Here is a 13087-nt window from a genome sequence, read left to right as displayed (position 1 = left end):
CTGATGACATGTATAGAACAGCATTCTACAATGAACTACTACATCATCAACAATTTCTAGAAAATTCAGCTTTCTCTTTTTATAAAAAATATAATATTCATGCTTTGCACTTTCATGGGAAAAGAATTCTGAAGCATCTTCTGGCCACATAAATTCCCACCAATCCAGTTGCAATTTTCTAGTATCTACTAATTTTTGCAGTGCCATTTTAGGATATTAGGAGAGAGGGCCAGCTGACTTATCAAAGGGTGATATGCATTTGTTTGTTTGTTTATATTTACACACACACACACACACACACACACTCAAGATAAGAAGTGACCTCAGAGATTGTCCAACTCCCTGCTTAAGGAAGAAGGCCTTATATCATATCAGTCAAATGGTTGTCCAGTCTATTTTGAAAAAACTCTAATGATACAGCACCCACAACCTCAGGAGTAAATCTATTCCATTGATTAATTGATCTCACTGTCAGAAAATGTTTCCTTTTAAATTGGATCTCTCTTTAACAAGCTTCTAATCATTACTTCTTGTCTGGCCTTTGGTGTTTTGGAGAATAAATCAATCCCCTTTCCTCTGTGACAGCTCTCAAGTACTAGGAGACAGTTATCATGTCCCCTCTAAGATGTTCTCTTCAAGGGTAGACATACCTAGCTCCCTCAACCTTCATCATATAAGCTAGCCTGCAGACTCTTTATCATCTTTGTTGCTCTTCACTTCACATTTTCTAGTGTCTCAGCAACTTTTTGGGTGATGGTGATATCCAGAATTGAACACAATATTCAAAATGTGGCTTCACTGGTGGAGTTTAAAGGGGCGTTATCACTGTGTTCTTCATGCCAGCCCTCTGTTGATGCAGCTCGCTTGGATTTTCCTGCCTAAGTGCAGGACCTTACTTTTTCCATCATTGAACTGCAGCTTGTTAACAAGGGACTATTGCTTAAGTCATTCTGAATCTATCTTCCAGGTGTTAGCAATTTCCCCCAGATGGTATCATCTGCAAATTTTATGAGTTCCCTTCAATTCCCTCCCCTAGATCATTTATGAGGATGTGAAAGAATACGGTACAGAATTCTGTACTGTGCAGAATTTTGAGTTGTACCCCGCTATATGTTTCCCTCCATTGACTTACCATATACTAGGTGCTGTTGGTCATCCAGTTCTGGTCATGATAATACTGTCTATATCACATATTTCTAGGTTATCCAGAAGTAGATTGTGATCTACTTTGACAAATGCCTTACTGATGTCCAGGTATATTATGTCTATAGTATTTCATTGTTCCACTAATTTAATCACTTTCACAGATGCCTTGCTTAGCTGCAGGATTGCCTTTCACTGATTGTTTTACCTATTTCAGATGCCTCAATAGGATTGAATATTTTAGATCTCTTCCTTGAAGTAATGTCAAGTGATGAGACCTAGGAAGTGCACCTTTTTTACTCTGGGAATTATCTGTGGAATACCTTTCCTTTGGAATGATCCCCTCCCAGCATGCAGTTGGCAAAGCCAGGTGTGGCAACTAGAATGTCAGGAGACTCTGCCTTGTGGATAATTAATGCATTATTAAAATGCATTAAAACGTATTAAAAGGGGTGGCATGTGTTCAGCAGTTAAGATGCTGGGCTTGTCAGCAGGAAAGCTGGCAGCCACGTTCAAGACCCAAGGGCTGCATGACAGAGTGAGCTCCTGTCCTTGCTCCAGCTCTTGCCAACCTAGTAGTTTGAAAGCATGCAAATATGAATAGATAAATACCACAATAGATAAACGCACTGGCGTATAAGGCGCACCTTAGTTTTGGGGGGAGGAAAATAGGGAAAATAATCTGCTTACCACGTATTCATCTGGCTAGCATTCTTAGTCTGGTCAGTTTCAGCACATTATTTTATCCCCTGGTTAGGACTTTAAAAAAAACTTTATTCAGAGAGAGTAACAACAAAAGAGCTTGCAAGCCAGTAAGAGCTGGGAACATCATTAGCACCTGGAAAGAAACATTTGGAGCAAGTAGAGCAATGGAAAAAACCCTGCAAAGACTTAAGGCTTGGAAAATATTCTTCTTTGCCAGAGAGTAACAATGAAAGAGCTTGCAGGCCAATAAGAGGTGGGAAAATTGTTAGCATCTGGTTAGGGTGGGAAAGAAACATTTGGTGCAAGTTAGAGTAATGAAAAAACCCTGTAAAGACTTTGGGCTTGGAAAACATTCTTTGCAGAGAGTAACAATGAAAGAGCTTGCAAGGTAAAAACTGGGAAGATCGTTAGCAGCTAGTTAGGGCTGGGGAAAAAAAGGCTTTTAAGAGGCACCCAAATTATCAGCCTCTTTTAGGGAGGAAAAAGGTGTATCTTATACTCCGAAAAATACAGTAGGTACCCCTTGGATGGGAAGGTAACAGTGCTCTGTGACATAATGCTGACCACATGACTGTGGAAATGTCTTTAGACAGTGCTGGTTCAATGCCATTGAAGCAGAGATGAGCACCGCCCCTAGAGTCAGCTATGACTAGTAGAATAAAACTCACAGGCACTCCTTTACCTTTTAAAAATAAGTACCAAAAAGCACATGTACATATATGTATAGAAGTAGCATAAAGCAAGTTATTTGTAGCATTTTCTACAGTTTTGACTCCAGCTGTTATTCCACTCATTCTGTTACAAAATATGTGAAAATTGTAAATTATTAAAGACTGGGCATTGCTGATATTTCCCCCCCCAAAGTCTATTTGCCATATTTATAAGAGGAGTTTTCATCTACAAGGATACAGAAAGCTCTGTGAGATTAAAATGAATGGTCATTCTAGTCTGTCTCTTTTAATTCATTTGTAATTAATTTTTATTTTAGGATGATTGGAAGGCATTCCTGTTCCGACACAATTATTGCACTATCTAATGAGAAGTATAGTTCAAACAAGGACTGTTATATTTTGGGTGAATTAAAAAAAAATCCTTTTGATGTGGGAAATCAAATAATTCAAATTTATTCTATTATCAAATGTAGTATGCTGAATAATATTTACTCTATATGGTTACATCTTGTTAGATGACCAAGAAGAATCTCCTTATTATATTGCAATGTAAATATTGTTATATACAACATATACATTCTCTTCCATTCATCCCTTAGGCAATTGGCACATAAATGACAGCAAAGAGCATGACCATCGGTTAATTTTCATTTTAAAAAACTGAATTCGCTGATATTCACCCAACTTAAAAACAGGACAGTGAATATAAAATGTGCAGTCAAAACATGCGTGAAGTATTTCTCCTAATGACCTCCACAGACATTCCTTCCACGCTGAATCTGAAAAACAGAAAGGAATGTTGTGGAAAATGCATATTTCAGTGTCAGGAACTGAAGAGAAATACAGGTGATACATGAACAATGGGGGCTGAGGGGGGGGAGAGGCAGGAAGGAACGGAGAGAGCCACACCAATCTGCTTTGAGGAGAAAAAACTGCCTTTTAATTCCCTCCATTTCAGTTTTACATCCGCGCCTTCCCTTTAACCAAATTAATTTCTTCATGCTATTGCCACGAAATAATGTCACGCTGAAATCCAGGCAGTTCTTCCTTATCAGTCAACAGCTGTCCCCAGACAGAGCATTTTAATTTTGAATGGGGGCAAAGGGAGTGGGGAGGAATGAAGTGGCAATACATTTTCATTGACAGCCCAGCAGCAGTGAGCCTCGGTTCAGTAATAACTTTTAGAGGGTTTGATTTGTTTGTTTATAGATGCTCCTATTCTGTCTTATAAAATTATCTTTTTGGAGGCTTTGTATAAAAAGGGATGTGGCTGGACTCTCCGATCATGTAAAGCTCATTATTTCTCCAGGCCCTTTGTCCTTACGGAGTTGTTCCTTGTTTGCTGGATTCCTGTTGTCCAAGCAGCAGGAATGCAGTTGTAACCAGACTGGTGTGCGTGTGTGTGAGAGTGAGTGTGTGTGGCTGAGCTTCCCTGCTATTTTCCTCTTTAATTGCCTTTATTATATTTGTCCCTCAAACTAGAGAACTGCAAGGATGGTCTCCAGCTAGAAATCCTGCAACCTTCATATTTAAATAAAAACTGCATTTGCAACATGCAATCATAAACCTATTTAGAAGGCTCTCAGTCTCTTTCTCTCTTAATATCTCACCAGAACTGATTTTTTAGTTACTGGTTATCGTTCAAAATAAACAGAATTATTCAAACAATAGCACTGAAATTACCTCTGGAAAAGACCTTAATGCAGATTAATGTAAATGGAGTTGGTGTTGCAAAAAGAAATATTTATACAAGCCATCCAAAATTGCTGTTGCAGAAATTCCACTTTTAAAATCAGAATATGGATTCAGTGATTATTTGATTAATCCCAGGAAGTTAGATCATTGCAATATCTTCCTTATTGGCCACATCTGAATACATGCCCTTAAATAAGTATGATTAAATATTAAAGAATTTGATATTATGAAGAATTCCAAAAGAAAGAAAGAACTATCATATTTTTGACACCTTATGACAAGATTCTGTAATATTGTAAAAGATGGAAGGAAAAAGGAGACAATAATCTCCAGCAAAGTGGATGCTCAATTGCATTGGAGATGAATGCACCATTGGAAGACTTACCAAATTGGAAACAGATTATTTCAGAAAAGGTTTGTGTATATAGTTGCTAAAAGTTGATGCAGATTTGATGGCATTTGAATAATCAATCAGGCAGAGATTGAAAAAAAAAATTTAAAACAGGCAACTTAGAAACTAGTTCTTATTTCATCAGTTATCGTTGTTATTGTTATTATAGAGAACAGCAGTTTTATGTTCAGAAAACTGATACTATAACATAACATGGCAAAATATGCAGCATTCAACCCGAAGTATGTAGCCTAAATTGCAGACAGAATGAATGCCAGCTTTCTGACCCTATTAGGATCGCATAGAATTAAAGAAGTAATGCATATATATATTCCATGCACTGAATTTAGGATTGGCGTTTTAAGACAAGTTAATTTGAAAGAATCCGAAGGAAAACCCCCCACAAAATATTGGTCAATCATCCCAATTGTATTTAAGACAGTCTGTTCCTGGGGCCTGGATCAGTTGCCCGATGGGAACTGTTGTCCGATGGGAACTGAGCAATATAAGTGGCAGGCGAGTGTGCAAAGCTTTATTTGTGCATGCATGGGATTAGATTGTATGGACAAAACCATATCCTCCTTCCCTACCACCTCTGCTGCTGCTTATTTGTGGAGCCAAAAATGTTTGGGGACCACTGTTTTATATAATAAAGAAATTGAATATTATTTTAAAGCAGCAGGATTAGCAGCAGACAGACAACAAGCTGAGAATACAAATGCAATGGTATTCATTGTGCAAATCTTCCATTGCATGTTTGCATTCTGAGATTTCATGCATATAGCACATATGTAATGATAAACATACTTTTTTTTTGCTTTGCATAGATACCTCCACTCGCAAGAGAATATCCTACGCAACTAGACTTACAATCTTAGATTTAGAAAGCTTAGAACTACATCGCCTTAAACAGAACCTAAGCATAGCCCATAAAATCATCTGCTACAACGTCCTTCTTGTCAATGACTATTTCAGCTTCAACCACATCAACACACGAGAACACAACAGATACAAACTTAAAGAAAACCGCTCTAAACTCGACTGCAGGAAATACAACTTTAGTAACTGAATAGTTGATTCATGGAACTCACTACCTGACTCTGTAATATCATTACCTAACCCCAAAACTTTACCCTTAGGATATCCACTGTTGACCTCTCCTGATTCCTAAGAGGTCAGTAGTATCATATATATAAATATTGTTATATCTTTGTATACCACCAATACACACTTGATCAACCAAAAAACAAATAAATATTAAAGTATGTCCAACTTGCTCTCCTTCTCTATTAACCTATATCACCAGGCATGGGGGAACTAAGACATCTCCCCCAGGCTTATTATATTTCATGTTTGATGTGTATGTGCTGTATGGTTTTTAATTGTTGAGATTTTTATATATTTTATTATTAGATTTGTTCCATTGTTATACTGTTTTTATTATTGTTGTGAGCCGCCCGGAGTCTTCGGAGAGGGGCGGCATACAAATCTAATAAATTGAATTGAATTGAATGTAGTGGTATCTCTATCGATGTCAATGTCAATGTAGATTTTCTCTAGTTCTATCGTGGTTAGATTAACCTTTTGCAGATGTCCTATGCTTTATAGGATAATGCAATGGCTTTGGTCAAAAAGGTGGCTTCAATTTTTGAAGAGGTGAAATGGACGAAAATTCATTTGTTTCTTATAATCCCTCCTATCTCTTCATATAGGAGTATCTGGGATGAGAGTGGGCAGCCAAAAAAGTCAAGGTGGTGACTGCAACCATGCAATCAAAACTCCACCCTTTTAAAATATTTGTTACGTGTGCAATGCATGAAAAAAGAGGTACGATTTGAATCACATTGAAGCAGCTATTTTGACTTTTTAAATTATTACCTGAGTTCCCACTCATTCATAAAGATCCTCTTCAGACAATGTTCAGAAATAATAATTATTTGTCCCTACAGATAGTGACTATAGATAACATACAGGTAACAGTGTAGTTAGAATTCTGGAAATTGAAGGTGCAAAACATTTGGTCAACATCAGTCTGGGGAAGACTGTAGATCAGTGTTTCCCAACCTTGGCAACTTGAAGATATCTGGACTTCAACTCCCAGAATTCCCCAGCCAGCATTCGCTGCCTGGGGAATTCTGGGAGTTGAAGTCCAAATATCTTCAAGTTGCCAAGGTTGGGAAACACTGCTGTAGATAATATTACAGTAGGTAATACTACAGTTCTAACAAATCCCCAGCAGGTGACAGCAGCCTCAAATATTTCGGTGGTCTCACTATCATTTTCTTCTCCTCTTCTTCCTTGATCTGGCAAGAAATGCACACTAGAGGGATAACACTTTTAAGCCTTGGGTATAAAAACCAGCTGCAAATGAGCCCCCAAAGCCTCTTACTAAAAATTGGAGGAGGGAACTGTACCTGGAAGAAAAGCAGGATATCAAGGAAATAAAGGAAAGAGGAATGCCGGATTTTGAAGAAAATGGAACCTCAGTGCACAAATTGAGACCAGCTGTAGTTAACGCAATTAATTTGAATGTGATTTATTTAATATTCAGTTCATAAATATTCCTTGAACACCCAAGAGCTAATGTGTGTAATTGCAAAGACATAGAAACATAGAAACATAGAAGACTGACGGCAGAAAAAGACCTCATGGTCCATTTAGTCTGCCCTTATGCTATTTCCTGTATTTTATCTTACAATGGATATATGTTTATCCCAGGCATGTTTAAATTCAGTTACTGTGGATTTACCAACCACATCTGCTGGAAGTTTGTTCCAAGGATCTACTACTCTTTCAGTAAAATAATATTTTCTCACGTTGCTTTTGATCTTTCCCCCAACTAACTTCAGATTGTGTCCCCTTTCCTATTAAAAACACTTCCCTCCTGAACCTTATTTAACCCTTTAGCATATTTAAATGTTTCGATCATGCCCCACATAAAGGTGCCTCTCCTTTCATCATCTATAGCAGTGATGGCAAAACGTTTTTGGTTTGTGTGCCAAAAGGTGTGTTTGTGTGTGTGTATGTGTGTGTGTGTGTGTATGTGTGCTAGCATGCTTGCATGTGCCACATCCACACTCAGCCCCGACAAGATGGAGCGGCTGTGGGTCTTGCCTCCCAAGGACAATTCCATCTGTCCGTCCATTACCCTGGGGGGGAATTATTGCCCCCCTCAGAGAGGGTCCGCAACTTGGGCATCCTCCTCGATCCACAGCTGACATTGGAACATCATCTTTCGGCTGTGGTGGGGAGGACGTTCGCACAGGTTCACCTGGTGCACCAGTTGCAGCCCTATTTGGACAGGGAGTCATTGTTCACAGTCGCTCATGCCCTCATCACCTCGAGGTTCGACTACTGCAAAACTCTACATGGGGTTACCTCTGAAAAGTGTTCGGAAACTTCAGATCGTGCAGAATGTGGCGGCGAGAGCTATTGTGGGCTTACCTAGGTTCGCCCACGTCTCTCCAACACTCGGTGGCTTGCACTGGCTGCCGATCAGTTTCTGGTCACAATTGAAAGTGTTGGTAATGACCTATAAAGCCCTACATGGCATCGGACCAGAATACCTCCGAGACCATCTTCTCAGCGGCCGATAAGGTCCCACAGGGTTGGCCTTCTCCGGGTCCCGTCGACTAAACAATGTTGTCTGGTGGGCCCCAGAGGAAGAGCCTTCTCTGTGGTGGCCCTGGCCCTCTGGAATCAGCTCCCCCCACCTATTAGAACTGCCCCCACCCTCCTTGTCTTTCGTAAATTGCTTAAGACCCACCTATACCACCAGGCATGGGGGAATTGAAATATTTTCCCCAGGCTTATATAGTTTTATGTATGGTATGCTTGTGTTGTATGGTTTTAGATATTTCTTCTTCTTTTAAATATTAGTTTTGTTTACTGTATACTGTTTATTATTGTTGTGAGCTGCCCCGAGTCTTCGGAGAGGGGCGGCATATAAATTTAATAAATTATTATTATTATTATTATTATTATTATTATTATTATTATTATTATTATTATTCCTTCCTAAAGTCTCGTGTGCCCTCCGATGTGGCTCCATGCACCATCTATGGCACGCATGCCATAGGTTCGCCATCATTTGAAATCTTCAGTGCCTTTCAAATATCACGATTTATTCATTTACAGATGAATCCTGAGTAATTTACTGAGATTCAGTGTGACTCAGATTCACTCTAGATTTGGAGCAAATGCCATAAGGAATCTTGTTCTAATTTAGGGTGGCCTCAGCAGTTTTAGTAGTTTTGCAGAAGAGGAAACTAAGGTGATAAATTACACCCTGCTGACATTCCTCTTTTGCATAACTCTTGAAGTTATAAGACTTTTCTTTTTTTCCAGCTGGTATTCAGGATTGTCTTCATCTTTACCAGATTTTATTTTTATAGCTTTGGAAATGCTTGGCCCTTTTGTAGTCACTGGGAATTTAAAGCATAAAGGCTGGTAAAGAGACAGTGTTTGGTTTAATGGTTAAGGCAGCAAGTTAGAAACTGGGGGAATCATAAGTCAACTGTGATTTGAAGTTACCCTCCCGCCCCCTTGCAACCCCTTATGGGTGAAGGTCGCAAGAGATCTGCATAAAACAGAGGTCTTCAAACTTGGCAACTTTAAGACTTGTGGACTTCAACCAGCCAGCGTAGCTTAAAGTTGCCAAGTTTGAGGACCCCTGGCCCAAAATCATAGAGTAAGACCATAGGAAAAGTGAGGTTTGGACAGCACATCTGGTGGGGAGAAAAAAACCCTCTACAGTTTGTATCTCAAGAATGTCTGTTGCTAAGATCCTTCAGCTTTCATCAGCCCAGCTGTAACAAAAAAGGGGGCTTTAGGATTTTGATCTAATTTTAGGCTTAAAGATATTGCAGATTATTGTAACATGGCAGGGTTCCTGTAAGAAATCTGTGATAAGAAATCCTACTTAATCAGAATAGCTAGTATCAAGGAAAGATATTTATCTGCATGACTTAAAGGGCCAATCCAAAATTCACACTCACTTTTCAAACAGTTGAGCATTCTGGGAGAGAGGGCTTGGGTGTGATGCATATTTATGCTGCCAGGCTTGGGGTCACTAGACCCTAGCCTCTGGCCAACAAATGTGTGACATGTTTGTGGTTTGAATATGAATGAATGATTTTTAATGTTTTAGCTTTCTAGAATGATTTTAGATTAATTATTATATTAATTGGATCTCTGATGTGTCATTGTATATTGTTTTCCCCCCTGATAGGTTGTGAGTTACCCTGAGTCCACGGAGAGGGGTGGCATACAAATCCAATAAATGAATGAATGAATAAATGAATAAATAAATAAATAAATAAATATGTTCTCCTTTTTCATCAGATAAGAGACCAAAAGTGAACACAAGAACAAGGGCGCACAATCTGAGGTTAGTTGTGGGAAAGATCAGAAGCAACGTGATAAAATATTATTTTACTAAAAGAGTAGTAGATGCTTGGAACAAACTTCCAGCAGACGTGGTTGGTAAATCCACAGTAACTGAATTTAAACATGCCTGGGATAAACATATATCCACCCTAAGATAAAATGCAGGAAATAGTATAAGGGTAGACTAGATGGACCATGAGGTCTTTTTCTGCCGTCAATCTCTATGTTTCTATGTTTTTATGTTTCTATCAGTCAGAATGTCTCTATTAACAGGAACTGGGTATTTCCCTGGCTTATATTTTGGATGTACACAGTCCAGGTTACTCTTCCAAAATTACTTAGTGGTTCGTTCCACCTTCTTTGCAACTTAGATTTGAGTGACAATAGAATTAGCTTTCCCCTCACTGCCACCACAAATCATTACATGAAAGAGCTTAAGTTTTCTCCAGTGACAAAGGATAGGATTTATATTTATTCAGGCTGTTGAGATGATGCAATTTGCAAGATACTCTAGAGGGCACTGTTGAATTTTATTAAAAGATAGTAGCTTATTACAGGGTGAATACTAATTAAGGTTACATTTTTAGGGAGGTAAAAATTTATGTCTTTCATTTGCATGCTTAACTATTTTGACATTGAGTTCAAACTACATGAAATTCGTGAGCTGCCTATAATTACATTTTTTAAAATGCCTGTTAAGCCTTACCTCTTTCCTTTTTCTTTATGAATGTTATATATCGTTTCCCCTTCCTTCATTTTTAAAAAAACGAACATTTATTTTTCTTCCGTTTCATGCTGTTTTAACTAACTGGTCATATTTTAGTATTTTAATTGTTGATTGCAAATTGCCTGAAGATCAGTAGTAATGGAAAGCAATATATAAATGTATCAAATATGTAAATAAATAAATAAGATTCAAAACTCCAGGAGTTTTCCCTCCTGCTGTTTAATGATAGATGTAGGGCCCTTTGATTCTAATAAACATACATGGAAGAGAAACACATTATCTTTGCCAGGCGTGATCCAGAGTGAAAGAATCCACCGTTCCCTAACATGGCAATGAGATTTTTTTTTAATAATAAAAAAATTCCCACTGAATTCTTTCTCCAGGCCTACATATGCATGCACCCGTGTCTTTGATGTCACTGCAACCATTTCATTTTTATAACTGACATTGTGGTCTATCTTAGTCTGAGCACGCTTCAGGCATCCTTGTGCCATAATTGTGCTTTGAGTCACTTTCTTAGAAATTGCCATTTTCGCTCTCAACCAAAAAGGTAGCTTAGTTAGATAATTTAAAAATTCACAGTGATTTTATTGCATAGAAAGAAGTCGGCACCAGCAACATTTCACCACTGGTGTGTTATGTCTAGGTAGCTTTATTATGCATTCTGCATCTGAACAATTGCTCACCGTTCTGCTATTATTGCTCCCTCTGAAATTCAGTCAACAGCCAGCAATACCAAAAAAGAAGAAAAATATGTACACTTATCTTCAGGCCATTAAAATCTTACAGCTGTGTTTACTTTCTTCCCTGTGCAAGGAATGAGTAAAAGGGTTTCAGAAAACGAGCTTTATTTGGGGCTGGATGAGAATGGAGAATAGGAGAACAGAGGTGGAGATAAATCTCCGTTTCTAGTGGTTGTTTCAGAATGGTAATATCTCATCTAATTTTAGCTTCACTTTTGAAAGGGCAGAGATTCCGGCACCCCAATACATAATGGGTAGAGACCCATGGGTACATTTCAGCAATCTAATCATTCCAGGTAATTTGCTGAATGGATGATTGCATTAAGGCACTGTGGTCTAGAGACTTCAATTCATTTCCTCCCCCACTCAGAGTCACAAGTGAACTGGAATGAGATTCATGCTTTAATCTTAGATTTTCAGCCACCATTTACGCTAATGTTTTTAACCCTGCAGTTCAAAGGAAAATGTATGCATTTTATTGGCTTAGATTCATTTCCTTCATAAAGGCAGATGCTTACATCTGGGCCGTGGGTAGAAAAGTGGGCAGGAAAGCCAATCAAGGTATATCTTGAAATTAATGACAGCTTCAGGCCTCATTATCCGGCTGGATATCTGTGTGTCTTTTTGCAAAAGCTGTCATGATTTATTTCATAATAGATATAGGCATCCATGTAACAAAATTCTATAAACATATTTACAATTAAAATAGCATCATAGAACTGCTTCTTCTATTTCTAGTATTTATACAGGAATGTTATAAAAGGACCCAGCTAAATTTTTATTTGTGTATGTAGGTCCCTCACATTCTTTTGACACTTGGCAAATCTAGTTTGTAAGATTAACGCCTGCATGCTTGCTGTTTGCCAAGTGCAACTTTAAGCAAAAAAGTCACTTGTAAGAGTCATTCAGAAAAATACTCAGCTTCATATGATTTTCTTACTCCCATAGTTTTCATATGTTAATGGGATAGCCACTGGATGGCTAATCCAGACAGAGAATCATACTTTAGAATGGCTTTTTGATGGGACAGATTACTTATGAGTATGGAATCTGATTTAGTGAAGCATTCAGATATTTGGTATCTTGGGATAGCAGAACATTTATTTATTTATTTATTTATTTATTTATTTATTTATTTATTTATTTGTTTATTCATTCATTCATTCATTCATTCATTCATTCATTCATTCATTCATTCATTCATTCATTCATTCATTCCAATACACAATGAGGGTTTTACTGGATATATATCTGTTCTGTCGGGCTCTCTGGTAGAATCCTCCCAAAAATTCACAGGTACAAATTTCAGACACACACTTCCTTATTCTTTATAATGAAAATTCACTTAAACTAAGCCCTCTTTTGGTATAGCAAAGAGTCCTCGTCTCCAAACAAACTGGTAATTTGTACAAGTCCCTTATCAGTTTTGTGATACTTAGCTTGCAGCTGTGAGGCAATTCACAGTCCTTCTTTCACAAAGTGAAACACACGTTGCTCTGGTTTAGTTTCAAAGCGGGGGAAAAATCAGCACACAAAAGGTTCAAGTCAGTAAAGCAGTCACGAAACACAACGATCAGATAATCCTCCACAATGGCCAAACCCACAGGCTGCTATTTAATTACCA

This window comes from Erythrolamprus reginae, chromosome 3 (assembly GCF_031021105.1).
Source record: "Erythrolamprus reginae isolate rEryReg1 chromosome 3, rEryReg1.hap1, whole genome shotgun sequence".
NCBI lineage: Eukaryota > Metazoa > Chordata > Lepidosauria > Squamata > Dipsadidae > Erythrolamprus > Erythrolamprus reginae.
This window is presented reverse-complemented; position numbering follows the sequence as displayed.